The sequence below is a fragment of the Cervus canadensis genome, chromosome X (assembly GCF_019320065.1).
Source record: "Cervus canadensis isolate Bull #8, Minnesota chromosome X, ASM1932006v1, whole genome shotgun sequence".
NCBI lineage: Eukaryota > Metazoa > Chordata > Mammalia > Artiodactyla > Cervidae > Cervus > Cervus canadensis.
In genome coordinates this window covers 34059151-34080125 of record NC_057419.1, presented here as the reverse complement: position 1 = coordinate 34080125, position 20975 = coordinate 34059151, and the positions used below count along the sequence as shown (strand labels likewise).

Here is a 20975-nt window from a genome sequence, read left to right as displayed (position 1 = left end):
TCCATGGGGTTACAAAGAGTTGGACATGACTGAGCGACTAACACTTTCACTTTCTTTTAACCCAGTGTCCTCTCCAACACCATTTACAATAACCAGGACTTAGAAGCAACCTAGATGTCCATTGGCAGATGAAGAGGTAAAAAAAATGTGGTTCATATATACAACTGTGTAGTGAAGTGTTAGTCGCTCAGTTGCATCTGACTCTTTGTGACCCCATGGACTGTAGCTCACCAGGTTCCTTTGTCCACAGAACTCTCCAGGCCAGAGTATTGGTTTGGGTTGCCATTTTCTTCTCCAGGGGATCTTCCCAACCCAGGGATTGAACCCAGGTCTCCTGCACTGTGGGCAGATTTTTTACTGTCTGAGCCAACAGGGAAGCCTTAAAAATTATGGAACAGTTCATGAATTTGTGTGGCACCCTTACACAGGGACCATGCTAATCTTCTCTGTATCATTCCAATTTTAGTATATGTGTTGCCAAATTATACAAGAGGTTGCTTTTTATCCTAAGAGTAATTGCAAAAAGTTTTAAACAAGAGAGTGCACAATCAGCTTAACATGTTCAAAAAGACCACTCTGATTACTATGTGGAAGATAGACTGAAGGATTTGGGCCACAGCGGTGATAATCATGATGGAGAAAAGCAGATTGATTGAGAATGAGGTATGGAAGAAAATCACTCAGATTTGGCAGTTGACTGGAAATAGAAAGAAAGTACTCAAGGATGCTGCTGGAGTTTTTTCCATTCTCAGTCTGGCACTATCACTTAATAACTAGAGGCCCTTGGCCATCACTTCATTGATAAGCCACAGTTTCTTTGTGGGTCAGACGGATATAATAACTGCTAGTGTACTTGCCTCTGCCATATTAGGGAGACTCAAATGAAACAATGGCTGTGAATGCTTTTTTCTAGGGTACAAAGAGCTATGAAACAGGAGGACTGAGGATAACTCATGGGTTTAGACCCACTGCAAGCACAAATGAGTGATCAACAGGTGATAAGATGCCTAGTCCAATAATATTTTTTCAGGTTTCTTTTTTTCCTTCTTTTTTAAAATGCTTCATGTAAGGGCTCTTGTATAGAAAAAACATCTTACTTTACTCTCAGGATATGAACCCTGAGGTCTCATAGCAGTACTGGGCTGCTTGCCCCTAAACCATCTGTACTGTTCTCCAGGCCTTCTCATAAGCAACACAAGGTTGTTCATATGGCTAGTGGCTATCATACTGGATAGCACCTATATAGATCTCTGGAGGCAAGTAATTCAGAGATAAGAGCACCAGAGCACAGGTAGACCCAAAGCAAGCCCTGATGCTAGGGCAGGAGCTGTTTGTTCTCTACTCTTTGGCACCCACTCTCAGGTATATGCAACCAAACTACTCTGATCCAAAGGAAATAATAGACTCAAAAGACATCAAAGCTAAGCCTAGGTTCTGACAATCCAGGTTGCCAATGAAGACAATTTCTAGAGTAGCATTAGCACAAGTCCATGGCATAATGGTAAGAGGCAATAAAGTTTGTCTTTGTCACTCTCTTCCCTTTTGGGAAACATTGAAGGCAAAGGAGGAGGGAGTGGCAGAGGATGAGATGGTTAGATAGGGTCACCGACTCAATGGACATGAATTTGAGCAAACCCCACGAGATAGTGAAGGACAGAGAAACCTGGTGTGCTGTAGTCCATGGGGTCACAAAGAGCCAGACACGACTTAGTTACTAAATAACAACAAGTCTCTACCTTCCTAGCATCCTGTGTGTTACCCCTGATCCCAACATTTTGTTTCCCATTATCATAGGACTTTGTTTCCAACTGACTGTCAACATCTCCTTGATAAGATTTTAGGGTATCCCCACTTTCATATTGGGTTATGCCACTGCTTATAACACCGTTCTTCCCTTTGCCTTATGACTGTCTAAATCCTTGGAGATGTTTCCATAACCTTCCATTCTACCAACACCATGGGAGAGTGGGAAAGGAAAGAAGAGCAACTAGTTTAGTTCCATGGGTCTGGAGAAGGTATGAACAAATTCCTAGCATTCCTTCATCTCCCCTAGCACATTCATCTCTTGTTCTTTTTCCATATATTTAGAATTTGTATTGGTAGCTCTGCTTTAAATGGAAGAAGCTAAAACACAAAGAGGTGATGACTGATTGCATAAAGTCACAATGCAAGTTGATGGCAAACCCAAGAACTAACCCAGGTCTATTGCCCCCAAGCCAACTAGAGTTTCTATCCGAGGGAATCTGCCTCTCCATCAGAAAATGACTTCTTCCTGTTGGAAGCCAGTGACTTAAAGAAATGCAGCAAGCTGCAAGTAGAGATCCATCCCCATAGGAGGCTGTTCCATGAACCTCTCTACCTCACCCCCAACCCCAAGCACAGCAACCAAATTTCAGGCCTGAAAAATGCATGCACTATCCAGGCTGGGGGCAGAGGTATACAGAATTTGGCTCCCTCTTCTTCTTCCCCTCCAGATCCCTGGAGTTTGAACCTTGGAAAAGCCACACTTTACAGGGAGGGTGCCGCCCCATGACAGCTGCAAGCAGGTTATTCCAGAGAATGTTGAGATGGCAGGAATATTTTCCAGTTGAAATCTACCCATTTCTGTTTGCATCTGAGTCTTGGGAACATTCATGATGAAAATCTAGACAGCATGACATTGTATGAACTCTGAAAGCCAGGCTGATACTACTCTGGTTGGTGTTGCCTTTGGCTCACACTTAGGGCCAAGTCAGACTCCCAGAAAGATCGGGCCAAAGCAACTTCAGCCAAAGACCCTGTGCCATCCATATTTTAAAAGCTGTCTACATTTAGTGGTGACCAGGTCTCTCAGTCAGTGATTGGCTTTTTGTACTGTGCAAGGAAGATCTGGGGCTGTGAGCCTCACCACTTGCAGTAGGCCAGAGGAGAGGAGTCCCTTGGCCATACCTTTGTTGCAGCAACCCATGGTGAGGAGAGAAAATGGCAGAAAGGAAACATGGCAGGCTGAAGGCAAATGTAATACATTCTAACCAGGAGTACTATTGGCATCAAACAGAGGTGGATACAGGGCTATGAGCAGGCAGAGCCATGGATTTTCCCACCAAGATCTTTCAGTATTCTCAAAGGAGGGATTATGGTATTGAGGGAAGGGCTCACAACTGGAAATAAGAAATTCATTTTCCTGACTTTCTGTTTCCTTCTATACCACAGCTTGGGCCCTGACCGATCTTTTTAAGGTTTTCTACTAAAAAAAATGTTCATAAAAATGATCACCACAATCCCAACAGCACAAGTGGAAGCACAGAGTATTGCCTGGAATGCAGAATAAGTGAGCTGTGCTACTTACTGGCTGCATGACAAGTTACTTCCCCTACTCGGGTCTTCAGTTTCATCCCATTAAATTATAAGTAGAATAAGCCCAGCCCACATCACAAGGCTTTATGAGAACCAAATGAGATAATGGGTATGAGTGAGCTTTGAAAGCTGTAAATTGTGAAACTTAGAGCTAGGATCTCTGAAGCTGACTGGGTGATGCAACTAGCACGGTAATATGTGTAAGTAACTTCTCTGGGCTTACATCATTGTGAGAGAAATGAAAGAAAGCCTGAAGTATCCCCTAAATTCCAGAACCCTGGCTTAAAATACATAGAAATCTGAGTGCGAAATGAAACCAGAGTGCAGAGAACAGCACTGAGCTTTAGTAAGGGCTGCTGTGAGTGCAATTTAGGGAGGAGGTCTCCACAGCATTATGTTCCAAGACCAGGAAAGCTCAAGCTCCCAAATATTCCCATTACTAATGGCTGAAATACCAGAAGAAAATCCATGTTTTGCAGCACATTGTTTCTTCTGTTAAAAATAAAAATGCACTGATGGGTTGGGAAGGACAGTGGGTCTGTGGCATTTCCAGCCTACTTTGGGGGCTACAAGTTACATTGCTCCCTTCAAGTACTCTCCCACTGCAATCCAGCAGGCACTGCTATACTACATCATTTGAGTAACATCCCTAAATTGTAGGTTATGCCACACCGCAGATCCAGAACCTTTACCAATATCCCTTTAGCTATGGGAGGAAATTTAAGAAGCCTCAGCCTGGCATTCCAGGTTCTCCATAGCACTTCCCTAGCTCCTTCCAACTGTACCTCAAACATATGCCTTCTAAAATCTGGATTTTGGAAAAACTGCTCCATTCCAGAAATTTCAGACCAAACGCAGATTACAAGGGCAACACACTGGACTAGAAATTAGGAGAAATGGCTTCCAGTCCCATTAAAGTTCTGAGTGACATTGTGTGAGTCATTTATTCAACCAGAATGTCTGAAGTTTTGAATCACTTGGAAAGTGTGTTAAAACCAATTTGTTGGAAATTTAACATATAAATGTTTGTGAATGACTTAATTTTTATATTCTAGAATAGAGTTAAAGTCCTCCATATAATGTTACCCATATTCACTTTTGTTTTCAATATGTTTTCCAGAATGGTAAGGAAATGCCTGGTGTTACATCCAGCATCTAGGGAATCACCTTGAATCCTGAATAAATATAAGGATCCTTCTAGTTTTAATGCTATAAGAAGCTGAGGTCACATGCTTTTTTTTTTAATCCTTTGGTGTGCCTCACCTTCATGTTCATCCCTTATAAAGTCCTCCCACCTTTGTGGAAAGTGTTTCAATCTTCCCCATTCTTTAGGACCTCACTACTCCTAATACTAGTTCTCTCCAATGCCACAGCTCCCCAGATTGCAGTGAATTTCTCCCCCAGCTACACACACACACGATCTCTAATAGTGGTTGTGCCTATTCTCTGGCTCTTCAAAGTAGTTGTCTTGTGACTTCATCTCTGTCAACCATCTGAAACAGTTTGCCTTGTCTAATTTACCTACTCACACAGTGTATAAGCTCCTTAGGGCATCTCTGTCTTACAGGACTTGAGAGACACTCCATAGGGGATGAGGTGTGGGGTAATAGGGTTCTGGCTTAGGGAATAAACTTGGCTGCTGAACTATAAAGTCAACAGGAACATCATCCTTATCATCATCACTATCATCATCCCTGAAAGGTATAGGGCACAGTTTATAATGTATTTTTACTTCCATTGTCTTACACAATTAGATAATCTAAGCTGGAATGTCCTTAGATGATTTCAATCCAGTGGTTCTTGCCTGGAGGGATGGTGCTTGTTAAAACACACATTTCTTGGCCCCACCCAGAGAGTGTCTGATTTTCTGGTCTGGGATGGAGCCTGAGAACTGGCATTTCTAACAAATTCCCAGGTGATACAGCTGCTGCTCATCCAGGGATCACAGTTCAAGAATCACTAACTTGGTCCAATCCCACCACTTCACAAATGAGGAAAATGAGGCCCGGGAAAAGAAAGAGACTTGTCCAAGGTTACCTCACAGGTCAGTGACCAAGCTGTGGCTCCTGATTCCTAAGCCAGAATTCTTCCTTCATCAGCACAGCTAAACCACCTTCCCTCTTTTATCCTTCCCAAGAGTGCAGTGAAGATAAAATTAAATACTGTCTGAAAAAGCCCTTTGGGTTCTGCAAAGCTAAGATGCTCATAACCAGGTGGCAGTGTTATTGCTCTACAGAGACATCTGATCTCAATTATAGGCCTCTCCTCCTCTCAGCCTGGACTTTGATATTTGGATGATCCCCTTTGCCCCACATCCTCCCAGCTGTGTCTGCAACAAATAGCCAAATTTCTTGGCCCCAAGCCAGCTTGGGCCACTATTACTAGCTCTACCTTCCCCGAGGCTGTGTGCACATGGAAGGGCCCAGCTCAGCCAAGGGGATTGTGGGGGAGGGGAGCTGGTTTGTTTCAAGTAGGGTCCCAGATGGGCCTGAGGTTCAGGTTCCACCTGTGACCTACACCTTCCACCACCCTCCCCAGGTTCAACCAAGAACAGTCTGAAAATTGCAAGGTATATATATATATATATATATATATAGGTCCTATCAGGGATGGAGGATAGTCTAGTCTTACCATTGTACATCTGGTCACTGGGGTTCAGTGCTGCAGTCACACCATAGATTATCCAGGAGTTGTCAACCTGTGGCCCTCATGCTAGATTTAGTCCATGGATTGTTTTTGTAGTGTCTATGAGCTAAGAATGGCTTTTATATTTTAAATGGATTTGAAGAAGAAAGAAAAGGAGAAGAGGGAGGAGAAGGAGGAAGGGGAGGTGAAATAGGAGATGGAAGGGAGAGGGAGGAAAACAAAGGAGAAGGTAGAAGAGAAGACAGACTGTAGTGGTTCACAAAGCCTAAAATACTATCTGACCCTTTACAGAAAAAGTTCGCTAACCTCTGAACTTTATACTAATGACAAGGATACCCTCAAACTACAGAATGTCAGAATTGAAAGGGCTTTGAGAACTCAGTCGAATATCAAACTACACTCCTTTGTGTTCTGGGGTTCTAGAAGTGGCTCAAGAGATTCCTCTGAGGTGAACCTGAACCTTGACCCCCACTCGACCTACTTTTCAATGAGAGAAGTTATGTCAATTTCATTTGAAAAATGTTTCTCTGTTTTTTTTAAATATTAAAAATCATTGGCAGAAAACAAAACCTTCATTTTATAGATGTAAAAACAGGACAGGAGAAGAATCATATTCAAGATCACATGACTTAGAGCCAGAGCTAGAAGAAAAATTTCAGGTGTGTAGACACTCTAGGTCAGTGATCTTTACAGATCATGCGTGCTCCATCACTTCCATTGTGTCTGACTTTTGGTGACCCTATGGTCGCCCTGAGGAGCCCTCCAGGCTACTTGAGTGGATTGCCATGTCCTCCTCCAGGAGATCTTCCTGAACCAGGGATTGAACCTGCATCTCTTGCATTGGCAGGTGGGTTCTTTACCACTAGCGCCACCTGGGAAGCCCCTTTACACATCAACATCTCACAGATGAGAGAGAACATAACAGACTTCCCTGGTGGTCCAGTGGTTAAGGATCTGTCTGCCAATGCAAAGGTCATAGATTTGATTCCTGGTCTGGGAAGATTCCACATGCCGTGGGGCAACTAAACCCATGCACCACAACACAGACCACACTCTACAGCCCAGGAGCCACAGCTACTAAGCCCATGTGTTGCAACTACTGAAGAGCATACATTGCAACTACTGAGCCCAAGCATCCTAGAGCCCTTGCTCCACTGCAAAAGAAGCCACCACCACAAGAAACCCCTGGACCTCAACTAGAGAGTATCCCCTGCTCACCATAACTAGAGGAAGCCTGTGCACAGCAATGAAGACCTAGGGCAGCCAAAAATAAATAAATATGGAAGACATAATAATTACAATGACAGTATCATTTGCATAGAATTTGTCATTTAACACAGTTCCTTCACATAAGTCACCTCAACAGATAGCACATGTTGACAGTCCTTTGCCAATTTCATTACTAGAAATGATAAACCATTCTAAAACATCAGATCATTGCATTTAACCTTCTCATTGTGCAGGTGAGACAACTGAGATCCAGAACATGTGGGTTACTTACCCAAGGTATACATTAAACCAGTGGCCTTACTCTTTCTATGGCACCACACTTAGAAATCAAATATTACCAATCTGGGGAAAATAAAAACTACTTCCTCCAAGAGGATTAGCGTCCACTGCTTCCCAGTTCCTTGATAAACAATGGGCTGAGAACTTTCATGGAACTCTACATTTCTCTCCCTAATTTATCTCATCAGTTCTGATGGCTTAAAATGTCACCTGTTTGCCAATGACTCCTAAATTATATCTCCAACCAAAAGTGTTTATCAAATTCCAGACTCATAAATCCATTTGCCTATTCAACATATCTACTCAGATGTCAAAATAGACCTCTCAAACTCAACATGTTCATAACTAAACACCTGATCTCCTCCATATTCCCCCCCCCCCAAAAAAAAGCAAAAGCAGATGCACATGCTTCACCTACCCAGAAAAAGCACTAATGGCTTGGAGACCACTTGAAACAATCCAAAGAATAAAAGTGCTGGGAAGTATTGTGATGAGTGAGACATTACCTATATAATATAAGCCATATTCTTTTCCAAAAAGGAAGAAGCTTCAATTTGTCTCCTTTTTCCACCAGAGCACGCTAGGAGAGCACAAAATCAATAAATCTTAAGCAACATGAAATTAAGAGCAAAGGCAAAAGTGGTTTGTGGGATATATTGCTCCTTTAAGGGACAGTGGGAAAATAGAGGTAAACTAAACCAGTGATTGATAATTTCTGTTTATGACTAGAAGAGTGTAGTCATATGGAAACTAAAGGAGATGAGAGGAGAGACAGTATGAACAGGAAGCAATTAGAAGAGAGGAAAAAAGGGATAACCAGGCCCTGAGCCCCATATATCTTGGGGTTCAAGTTCAATGAAGTCTTCAAAACCCCCAAATGGGATCTGAAGAGGTAAGTACACCATTCCCCACCCTCAAAGCTCTGGACTATCTCCCTTCACAATGGCCAGCTGCGAACAGTCTGTACACTTTGAAACTAAACCCTGTAACAGACGCTTGAGTTCTTGTTAGTTGATCAGTCATGTCCGACTCTTTGCAACCCCATGACCTGTAGCCTTCCAGGCTCCTCTGTCCATGGAATTCTCCAGCAAAGAATACTAGAGTAGATTGCCATTCCTTTCTCCAAGGGATCTTCCTGACCCAGTGATTGAACCTGGGTCTCCCATATTGCGGGCAGATTCTTTATTGTTTAAGCCACTAGGGAAACCCCTCACTGAACAGGACATAATCAGGTCAATGCCTCCATTAGAGCATTAATTTTTTTAAATTAGTTTTTCATTTGTGAAAGGAATAAATGGCTACAAATATTGTAAAGAATGAGTGCTGGGGGACAGGAAATAAAAGTTGGAGTTAAATGTTAGAGGACCTTAAGAGCTAAGCAGAGGGGCCTGAACCAGATGAGACTACAAAAGTGAGCCAGGTATGAGTAGTTTTGTGCACGGCATATAGTAAAACAGGTTTTCATTAAGGTAGGAACATAGGTAAAAATTTGGGAGTGATCCTGAAGTTCAAATTTCTGCCTATGTGCTAAGGGGGTGATAGAAATAGTAAGAACTGAGGTCTGACCTTGTGTGGCTCACAATAAACTCTTAGCCAATTTTGTAATGCAAAAATCTTTCTTTGATGATAGATGGACCCAAGTAAAGTCTTCTAGACCATGACAAGTAGTTTCTAAAGGGTCTCTGGGTAGCTTCATATCAGATGATGAAGACCAGATTCAGCAAGGAAGGAAGGGGTAGTGTCTGTAAACCCATCTTGCTTTGAGATCATTTAGGAGGTAAGAGGGAATGAAAACAGTTGGGTTCAAGTCCCAGACCAACGCACCACCTGCTGCATTGTGATCTACCTCAGAAGTCAGCTCAGGGACGGCCCTTAAATACACACACACCCCTGGCAGGGCTTAGTGCTTTCACACAGCAGGGGAAAATCAACCTTACCAGCAGCCTGAACAAAGGCCAAGCAGCTAAGAGGACCCTAAAGAGAATAGTCAGAAGGTATAAGAAGGTTCAGGGAGTGGCTGGGCACAGTGACCAGCAAAGATTTTGGACTCTTGTTTCAAAGCGGGCCTGATTTGGTACTGCCAAACATGGCAGAAAAAGGCCTAACTTAGTTTTGGCCTGACTTCAGAGAGGGCAATAGTGCCCACAAACAGCCTTCTGTGAAAAGAATACCTGCTCCTTCTGGAAAATCATGGCCTTTAGCACATTCCCCAGAATGACATCAACCAAGGAACAGTGCCAAAAATGTGACTTTCACGTTTCTGCAGCAACAGACGATTTCCTCTCCCCACTTGGCTTATTTTTTTTATGTATAAATAAAAGCCAGTCAATCATTCAAAAAATGTGAACATCTTAAGCACTTCCAGGCTTTGCAAGTAGTAATTATTAATAAAAGCAAGTGACCACGCCTCTTAGAAATGTTATTTCATATATCCCTTTTCTGGTTCCTTAAAGGAGATTTATATATGTGGTCATGCTGAACTGAAATACTAAGAGTTGACATGATGACCACACCAAAATGAATATTTTCCCCTACTTGATTTATATCAGTAACCTTGTACATGAATGTTCCATTTGGTCTGCCCAAAGACTCTCAAGCCTGGAGGCAAGGGACTGGAGGTCACCCAGCTCACAGTGGCTGAGGATAGACTCAACCAGGGCAAAAGAAGAGACACAGATGTAAAGAACAGACTTTTGGGGGCAGTGCAGAAGGTGGTGGAGGAATAGGATGGGGAGACCACTTTATCCCCCACAAAATCATTGAAAGATCATTTCAACACTGTGCAAATTCAACAAAACAACTTCTGAATGCTGGCAGAGGACACCAGGCACCCAGAAAGGCAGCCCATTCTCTTCAAAAGGGGGTAGGACAAAGTGTAAAAGATAAAAAGAGAGACAAAAGAGTTAGGGAAAGAGACCCATCCTGGGGAGGGAGTCGTGACGGAGGAGAAGTTTCCAAACACCAGGAAACCCTCTCACCAGCGGGTCTGTGGGAAGTTTGGGAATCTCAGAAAGCAATAAAACCAGGAGGAAAAAAAGAAATAAAGAACCCACAGATTATGTGCCTAGCCACAACTTCCAGTGGAGAGGTAGCCCGGACGCTTGAGTCTGCCAACAGCTAGCGGGGTCTGAACATGGAGGCGCAGAATGCATGCTTAGGGTGGGGACCGGGCCTGAATGCCCTGAGGACAATCTGAGGGACCTAACGTGAGATAGCAAACCAAACTGTGGGATAGCCAGATAGAAAAAAACAAGAGAGAGAACTTTCTTGTGACAGCCTGGCCCACCCACAGAACAAAGGATTGAGTGAACACCAGAGGAGAGCTAGCCAGCTGCGGACCAGGCCCTCTCCCCACCAGAGACAGAAAGGCAGGCAGGTGACAGCTAGAGCTAGAAGGCGAGGGGTAATCTCAACCCCAGAGACGGCATCCTCTACCAAACTGTGAGCAGGCTCCCAGTTACTAACCAAGCCTTCCTGGGATCCTGGATGGTTGACGTCTGCCAGGAGGGTCGCAGTCAGAGATCAGCTCCTCAGAGGAGACACACGGCACACCTGAGACTGCTCTCATCGCGTACCCAGGAAACTGAGGGGCTGGGACAGGGGAGGTGATAAGACACACCACGGCACACCTGGGATAGTGCCCTCACCAAACACCTGGTTGCCTGAGCTCCTCGGACCTGGGAAGGGCACAAAACGCAGGCCCAACCAAGTCTGTGCATTTGCGGAGTACCTGAGAACCTGAACCTGAGCAGCTTAGACCTGGGAAGTGCACACAACCCAGGGCCCGCTTCAGACAAAGCCCCTGCAGAGCAACCTGGAGCTTGAGCTGTGTATACAGGGAAAGCACACATGCCATGAGTGAGGGCAAACCCAGTGTGGCCCAGACACTGCGAGCACTCCGCACACATGCCAGTGATATTTCTTTGCAGTGTTCATCCCACCCCACAGCACAACTGAACAAGTGAGCCTAAATAAGTGACCACCTTCACCACATTGTGTCAGGGTAGAAATTAGAAACTGAAGAGACTTGCCAACAGAGGAAGCCAAAATAAACAAAGAAGAAGGAACTGCTCTGGAAGTGACAGGTACAACAGATTAAAACCCTGTACTTAGCACTGACTACATTGGAAGGGGCCTAGAGACCTTGAGAAGTATAGGCTGGAACAAGGAAGTATCTGAAATCGAACTGACCCCAGAGTGCCCTCAACACCTCCAGAGAAATTTCTAGATATATTTTACAATTATCATTTTTAAATTTTTTAAGTTTTTTAATTTTTAAGTTCTTTATTACTCCTTTAATATTCATTTTTATAACCTACTATTACCTTGCAAAAAATACCCTATTTTTAAAGCAAATTTCATGTATATATTTTATATAATTTTTGTGACTTTGTTTTGTTTTTTTAATATTGTATTTTTGAGAGTCTAACCTCTACTCTAGATTTTTAATCTTCGCTTTTTGGGTTTTGTTATCAATTTTGTACCTTTAAGAATCCAATCTTCAGTACCCTTAGGAGTGTGATTACTGGCTTGATTGCTATCTCCCCGTTGTGACTCTCCTTTTTCTCCCCATCTCCTCTATCATGTCTGTCACCTCTATCTCCTCCCTCCCCCTTCTCTTCTCTACCCAAATCTGTGAATCTTTTTGGGTGTTCTGGGCTGTGGAGAACACTTAGGGAACTGATTACTGGCTAGATTGGTCTCTCTCCTTTTGAGTCACCGTCTTCTCCTCCTGGTCACCTCTATCAACTTCCTCTCTCCTCTATTTTCTGTGTAACTCCGTGATCCTATCTGAGTGTTCAAGACTGTTGAGAGCACATAGGAAATTGATTACTGGCTAGCTTGCTCTCTCCACATTTGATTCCTCCTCTTCTCCTCCTGGTCACTTCTATCTCCTTCCTCCCTCTTCTCTTCTCCATGTAACTCTGTGAACCTCTCTGGGTGTCCTTCACCATGGAGAATCTTTTCACCATTAACCTAGATGTTTTATTATTGTTGCTGTATGGATGGAGAAGTCTTGAGACTACTGTAAGAATAAGACTGAAAGCCAGAGGCAGGAGGCTTAAATCCAAAACGTGAGAACTCCAGAAAACTCCTGACTCCAGGGAACATTAATCGACAAAAGCTCATCCAAAAGCCTCCATACCTACACTGAAAACAAGCTCCACCCAAGAGCCAACAAGTTTCAGAGCAAGACATACCAAGCTAATTTTCCAACAATGCAGGAACATAAACCTGAGCACAAAAATACAGGCAGCCAAATGTCACACCAAATTGATAGAAACTTCAAAACTCACTATTGGACACTTCATTGCACTCCAGAGAGAAAGATACAGCTCCACCCACCAGAACATCGATGCAAGCTTCCCAACCAGGAAACTTTGACAAGCCACTCATCCAACCCCACCCACAGGGAAGAACCTCCACAATAAAGAGGAACCACAAACTACCAGCATACAGAAAGACCACCACAAACACAGCAATCTAAACAAGATGAAAAGGTAGAGAAATATTCAGCAGGTAAAGGAGCATAATAAAAGCCCACCAAACCAAACAAAAGGGTAGGAGATAGGGAGTCTACCTGAAAAAGAATTCAGAATACTAATGGTAAAAATGATCCAAAATCTTGAAAATAAAATGGAGTTACAGATAAAATGTCTGAAAATAAGGACAAATATAAAAGGAGTCAATCGATAATGAATAATGCAATAAATGAGATCAAAAACACTCTGAAGGGAACCAACAGTGGAATAATGGAGGCAGAAGATAGGATAAGTGAGGTAGAAGATAGAAAGGTAGAAACAAATGAAGCAGAGAGGACAAAAGAAAAAAAGAACTGAAAGAAATGAGGACAACATCAGAGACCTCTGGGACAATGTCAAACCCCAACATTCAAATCATAGGAGTTCCAGATGAAGACGAGAAAAAGAAAGGGAATGAGAAAATACTTGAAGAGATAATAGTTGAAAACTTCCCTAAAATGGGGAAGGAAATAGTCACCCAAGTCCAGGAAACCCAGAGAGTCCCAAACAGGATAAACAAAGAGCAAAATACCCCCAAGAAACATATTAATCAAATTAACAAAGATCAAACACAAACAGCAAATATTAAAAGCAGCAAGGGAAAAGCAACAAATAACACACAAGGGGATTCCCATAAGGATAACAGCTGATCTTTCAATAGAAACTCTTCAGGCAAGACAGGGAATGGCAGGACATACTTAAAGTGATGAAAGAGAAAAATCTACAACCCAGATTACTATACCCAGCAAGGATCTCATTCAGATATGAAGGAGAACTCAAAAGCTTTACAGACAAGCAAAAGCTGAGAGAATTCAGCACCACCAAACCAGCTCTCCAACAAATGCTAAAGGATCTTCTCTAGACAGGAAACACAGAAAAGGTTTATAAACCCAAACCCAAAGCAACAAAGTAAATGGGAACGGGATCATACTTATCAATAATTACCTTAAATGTAAATGGGTTGAATGCCCCAACCAAAAGACAAAGACTGGCTGAATGGATACCAAAAAAAAGACCCATGTATATGCTGTCTACAAAAGACCCACCTCTAAACAAGGGACACATACAGACTGAAAGTGAAGGACTGGAAAAAAGATATTTTATGCAAATAGAGACCAAAAGAAAGGAGTAGCAATACTCATATCAGATGAAATAGACTTTGTAATAAAGGCTGTGAAAAGAATCCAAGAAGGACACCACATAATGATCAAAGGATCAATCCAAGAAAAAGATATAAAAATTATAAATATATATGCACCCAACATGGGAGCATCACAATATGTAAGACAAATGCTAACAATTATGAAAGGGGAAATTAAGAATAACACAATAATAGTGGGAGACTTTAATACCCCACTCACACCTATGGATAGACCAACTAAACAGAAAATTAGCAAGGAAACACAAACTTTAAATGATACAATGGACCAGTTAGACCTAATTGATATCTATAGGACATTACAACCCAAAACAATGAATTTCACCTTTTTCTCAACTGCACATGGAAACTTCTCCAGGATAGATCACATCATGGGCCATAAATCTAGCCTTGGTAAATTGAAAAAGCTTGGAATCATTCCAAGCATCTTTTCCGATCACAATGCGGTCAGATTAGTTGTCAACTACCCAGTCCTGGGTGTTCATTGGAAGGACTGATGTTGAAGCTGAAAGTCCAATACTTTGGCCACCTGATGCGAAGAGCTGATTCATTTGAAAACACCCTGATGCTGGAAAAGATTGAGGGCAGGAGGAGAAGGGGACAACAGAGGATGAGATAGTTGGATGGCATCGCCAACTCAATGGACATGGGTTTGGGTGAATCTGGGAGCTGGTGATGGACAGGGAGGCCTGGTGTGCTGCAGTTCATGGGGTCGCAAAAAGTCGGACACGACTGAGCAACTGAACCGAACTGAACACGAGAAAAAAACTATTAAAAATACAAACATATGGAGGATAAACAACACGCTTTGGAATAACCAACAAATCACAGAAGAAATCAAAAAAGAAATCAAAATATGTATAGAAACGAGTGAAAATGAAAACACAACAACCCAAAACCTATGGGATTCAGTGAAAGCAGTGCTAAGGGGAAGGTTCATAGCAATACAGGCTTACCTCAAGAAACAAGAGAAAAATCAAACAAATAACCTAACTTTACACCTAAAGCAACTAGAAAAAGAAGAAGTGAATAACCCCAGAGTTAGTAAAAGGAAAGAAATCATAAAAATTAGGGCAGAGATAAATGAAAAAGAAACAAAGGAGACCATAGCAAAAACCAACAAAGCTAAAAGCTGATTATTTGAGAAGATAAATAAAATAGACAAACTGTTAGCCAGACTCATGAGGAAAATAAGGGAGAAGAATCAAATCAACACAATTAGAAATGAAAATGGAGAAATCACTACAGACAACACAGAAATACAAAGGATTGTAAGAGACTACTATCAGCAACTATATGCCAATACAATTGACAACTTGGAAGAAATAGACAAATTCTTTAAAAAGTATAACTTTCCAAAACTGAACCAGGAAAAAATAGAAAATCTCAACAGACCCATCACAAGCATGGAAATCGAAACTGTAACCAGAAATCTTCCAACACACAAAACCCCAGGACAGATGGCTTCACAACTGAATTATACCAAAATTTTAGAGAAGAGCCAACACCTATTGTACTCAAACTCTGCCAGAATATTGCAGAGGAAGGTAAACTTCCAAACTCATTCTATGAAGCCACCATCACCCTAATACCAAAACCAGACAAAGATGCGATGAAAAAAGAAAACTACAGGCCAATATCATTGATGAATGTAGATACAAAAATCCTTAACAAAATTCTCACAAACAGAAACCAACAACATATAAAGACCAAGGGGGCTTTATCCCAGGGATTCAAGGATTCTTTTTTTTTTTTTTTTCAATTATTTTTATTAGTTGGAGGCTAATCACTTCACAACATTGCAGTGGGTTTTGTCATACATTGACATGAATTAGCCATGGAGTTATATGTATTCCCCATCCTGATCCCCCCTCCCACCTCCCTCTCCACCCGATTCCTCTGGGTCTTCCCAGTGCACCAGGCCCGAGCACTTGTCTCATGCATCCCACCCGGGCTGGTGAAATATACAAGCAACTCCTGCAGCTCAATTCCAGAAAAATAAATGACCCAACCAAAAAATGGGCCAAAGCACTAAACAGACATTTCTCCGAAGAAGACATACAGATGGCTAACAAACACATGAAAAGATGCTCAACAGCACTCATTATCAGAGAAATGCAAATCAAAGCCACAAGGAGGTACCATTACATGCCAGTCAGGATGGCTGCTATCCAAAAGTCTACAAGCAATAAATGCTGGAGAGGGTGTGGAGAAAAGGGAACACTTTTACACTGTTGGTGGGAATGCAAACTAGTACAGCCGCTATGGAGAACAGTGTGGAGATTTCTTAAAAGACTGGAAATAGAACTGCCATATGACCCAGCAATACCACTTCTGGGCATACACACCAAGGAAACCAGATCTGAAAGAGACACATGCACCCCAATGTTCATCGCAGCACTGTTTATAATAGCCAGGACATGGAAGCAACCTAGATGCCCATCAGCAGATGAATGGATAAGGAAGCTGTGATACATATACACCATGGAATATTACTCAGCCATTAAAAAGAATTCATTTGAATCAGTTCTAATGAGATGGATGAAACTGGAGCCCATTATACAGAGTGAAGTAAGCCAGAAAGATAAAGATCATTACAGCATACTAACACATATATATGGAATTTAGAAAGATAGTAATGATTACCCTATATGCAAAAGAGAAAAAGAGACACAGATGCAAGGATTCTTTTATATTTGCAAATCAATCAATGTGGTACACCACATTAACAAATTGAAAGATAAAAACCATACGATTTTCTCAATAGATGCAGAGAAAGCCTTTGCAATAGTCAACATCCATTTATGATAAAACCCTCCAGAAAGCAGGCATAGAAGGAACATACCTCAACATAATTAAAGCCACATATGATAAATCCACAGCAAACATTACCTTCAGTGGTGAAAAATTGAAAGCATTTCCTCTAAAGTCAGGAATAAAACAAGGGTGCCCACTCTCACCACTACTATTCAACATAGTTTTGGAAGTTTTGGCCACAGCAATCAGAGCAGAAAAAGAAATAAAAGGAATCCAGATTGGAAAAGAAGTAAAACTCTTGCTGTTTGCAGATGACATGATCCTTTACATAGAAAACCCTAAAGACTCAACCAGAAAATTACTAGAACTAATCAATGAATACAGCAAAATTGCAGGATATAAAATTAGCACACAGAAATCCCTTGCATTCCTATACACTAACAATGAGAAAACAAAGAAAAATTAGGAAACAATTCCATTCACCATTGCAACAAAAATAATAAAATACTTAGGCATAAATCTACCTAAAGAAACAAAAGACCTATACATAGAAAACTATAAAACACTGATGAAAGAAAGCAAAGAGGACACAAATAGATGGAGGAATACACCATGTTCATGGATCGGAAGAATCAATACAGTGAAAATGAGTATACTACCCAAAGCAATCTACAGATTCAATGAAATAGCTATCAAGCAACCAACGGTATTTTTCAGAGAACTAGAACAAATAATTTCACAATGTGTATGGAAATACAAAAAACCTCGAATAGCCAAAGCAATCTTGAGAAAGAAGAAGGGAACTGGAGGAATCAACCTGCCTGACTTCAGGTTATACTACAAAGCCACAGTCATCAAGACAGTATGGTACTGGCACAAAGACAGAAACATAGATCAATGGAACAAAATAGACAGCCCAGAGATAAATCCACACACCTGTGGACATCTTAACTTTGACAAAGGAGGCAAGAATATACAGTGGAGAAAAGACAATCTCTTTAACAAATGGTGCTGGGAAAGCTGGTCAACCTATTGTAAAAGAATGAAACTAGAACACTTTCTAACACCATACACAAAAATAAACTCAAAATGGATTAAAGATCTAAATGTAATACCAGAAACTATAAAACTCCTAGAGGAACACATAGGCAAAACACTCTGACATAAATCACAGCAGGATCCTCTATGACCCACCTCCCAGAGTAATGGAAATAAAAACAAAAATAAAGAAGTGGGGCCTACTTAAACTTAAAAGCTTTTGCACAACAAAAGAGACTATAGGCAAGGTGAAAAGGCAGCCTTCAGAATGGGAGAAAATGATAGCAAACGAAGCAACAGACAAAGGATCAATCTCAAAAATACACAAGCTGCTCCTGCAGCTCAATTCCAGAAAAAATAAATGGCCCAATCGAAAAATGGGCCAAAGAACTAAACAGACATTTCTCCAAAGAAGACATACAGATGGCTAACAAACACTTGAAAAAAATGCTCAACATCACTCATTATCAGAGAAATGCAAATAAAACCACAATGAGGTATCATCTCATGCCAGTCAAAATGGTTGCTATCAAAAAGTCTACAAACAATAAATGATGGAGAGGGTGTGGAGAAAAGGGAACCCTCTTACACTGTTGGTGAGAATGTAAACTAGTACAGCCAGTATGGAAAACAGTGTGGAGATTCTTTAAAAAGCTGGAAATAGAACGGCCATACAACCCAGCAATCCCACTGCTGGGCATACACACTGAGGAAACCAGATCTGAAAGAGACACATATACCCCAGTGTTCATCGCAGCACTCTTTACAATAGCTAGGACATGGAAGCAACCTAGATATCCATCAGCAGATGAATGGGTAAGAAAGCTATGGTACATATACACAATGGAATATTACTCAGCTATTAAAAAGAATGCATTGGAATCAGTTCTAATGAGGTGAATGAAACTGGAGCCTATTATACAGAGTGAAGTAAGTCAGAAAGAAAAACACCAATACATTATATTAATACATATATATGGAATTTAGAAAGATGGTAACGATGGCCATATATGCAAAACAGCAAAAGAGACACAGATGTAAAGAACAGACTTTTGGACTCTATGGGAGAAGGCGAGGGTGGGATGATTTGAGAGAATGGCATTGAATCATATATATTATCATATGTGAAATAGATCACCAGTCCAAGTTTGATGCATGAGACAGGGTGCTCAGGGCTGGTGCACTGGGATGACCCTGAGGAATGGGATGGGGAGGGAGGTGGGAGCGGGTTCAGGATGCGGAACACATGTACACCCATGGCTGATTCATGTCAATGTATGGCAAAAACCACTACAATATTGTAAAGTATTTAGCCTCCAATTAAAATAAATAAAGCTTTTTAGAAAAAAAAAGAACAGACTTTTGGACTACGTGGGAGAAGGCAAGGGTGGGATAATTTGAGAGAATAGTATTGAAACATGTACATTACCATATGTAAAATAGATGAGCAGTGCAGGTTCGATGCATGAAGCAGGGCACTCAAAACCAGTGCTCGGGACAACCCAGAGGGATGGCATGGGGAGGAACGTGGGAGGGGGATTCAGGAAGGGGGGACAGGTGCACCCATGACTGATTCATGTCTGTATATGGCAAAGCCACCACAATATTGTAAAGTAATTAGCCTCCAGTTAAAATAAATTAATTAATTTTTTTAAAAAAAAGAATAAGTATTGGAAACATCAGGGAAACCCATATATGTGACTGACCCACTGTTGTTCAAATAAATCCAGAGGTCACTCCAAAGTCTAACAACGAGGGAAAAGCAATATTCATTGTTCAGCATTTGCACTCAATTTCTATTCTCTCATTCTCACCTCCTCTTCTAATCTGTCTTCCTCAGCCATAGTGTTCTTCTAAACTGCTTCAGTTCTTGAGCCTCCCTTCACTAAACTTCACTCTCTTCATTTCCTTTCCACCAACCATTTGCCTCATCAGCCCTCCCAAAATGACAGGGCCCAGCTACATAGCTCATGTGTAGTTTCATTGTAGGCAACAGTCTTTCAACATGCATTATTATAATTGTGACTATAAAGGCAAGTAAGCCCCAAAAATGTTTCCATCTACTCAGGTAAAGGAGGCTTTTGGATTTACTCAGAAATGAATGGGCTACTTACAAGTCCATAACTTATGTGAATAACTTGCTCTGCTGCTAAAAGGATTTTGCTCTCCAGCTGCTGGTGATGTTCAATTAGTTATCCAGCTAAATGGGTAGGGGGACTGTCCCATTCCAGGAGGTAGCAATAGACATGCCAAAATAGAGGTCTCTGTGGTATAAGACTAGAGTTTATTTTCACTTAACAACACGCGGGTCTGCAGTCAGAAGCCAGAAAGTCAAAAACACCAGCTAAGGATTTGCTTATTAAGGATTGATTCAAAGTAAATAGAAAATAGGTCAGACTAAGCTGGGGCCAGTTTTTCAACTTTCTAGACTTCAGAAGACAACTTAAAAGACCAGATTTTCTACAGAGTTTTGATGAGGATGTTATCTACATTACAGAAGTGTAAGGTGATCCTTTCAAAATTAGATGAGAATCCAAAGAAATGTTGCAAGTCATTGGGAATTGCTAGCATACCAGATCTAACATGTACTGACTTTTTTGAGAGCTCATCAAAATAACCCATGAGGAGATAGAATGCCCAATACAAAAAAAGAAAAAAAAAACACAAAGGCATATCATCATGAAATTGCATATATAAAGATACAAAAGGGATGATATAAAGAGATGATGCTGTAAAGTTTTTGAGAGGAAATAAAAATGTTTCATCTAGGGACTTCCCTAGTAGTCGAGTGGCTGGGACTTTGAACTGCCAGTGCAGGGGCCCAAGCTCAATCTCTCGTCATGGAACTTGATCCTACATGCCACAACTAACAGTTGGCATGCCACAACTAAGACCTGGCATAGCCAAGTAAAAAACTTAAAATATTAAAAATGTTTCATCTAGAATCATTATCATAATAAACTGGTCTGTAACAACACTGGAGGATGAAAAACAATTTAGCAATGCCT

At 41.4% G+C, this 20975-nt stretch overlaps 1 non-coding gene across 1 annotated transcript; it reads right to left on the bottom strand.

Annotated features, from left to right (window-relative positions):
* Positions 1-383: 383 nt before the first annotated feature.
* LOC122436117 lies at positions 384-488 on the bottom strand. Its single transcript, XR_006267887.1, has one exon. It is a non-coding gene; the product is annotated as a U6 spliceosomal RNA (small nuclear RNA).
* Positions 489-20975: the final 20487 nt, after the last annotated feature.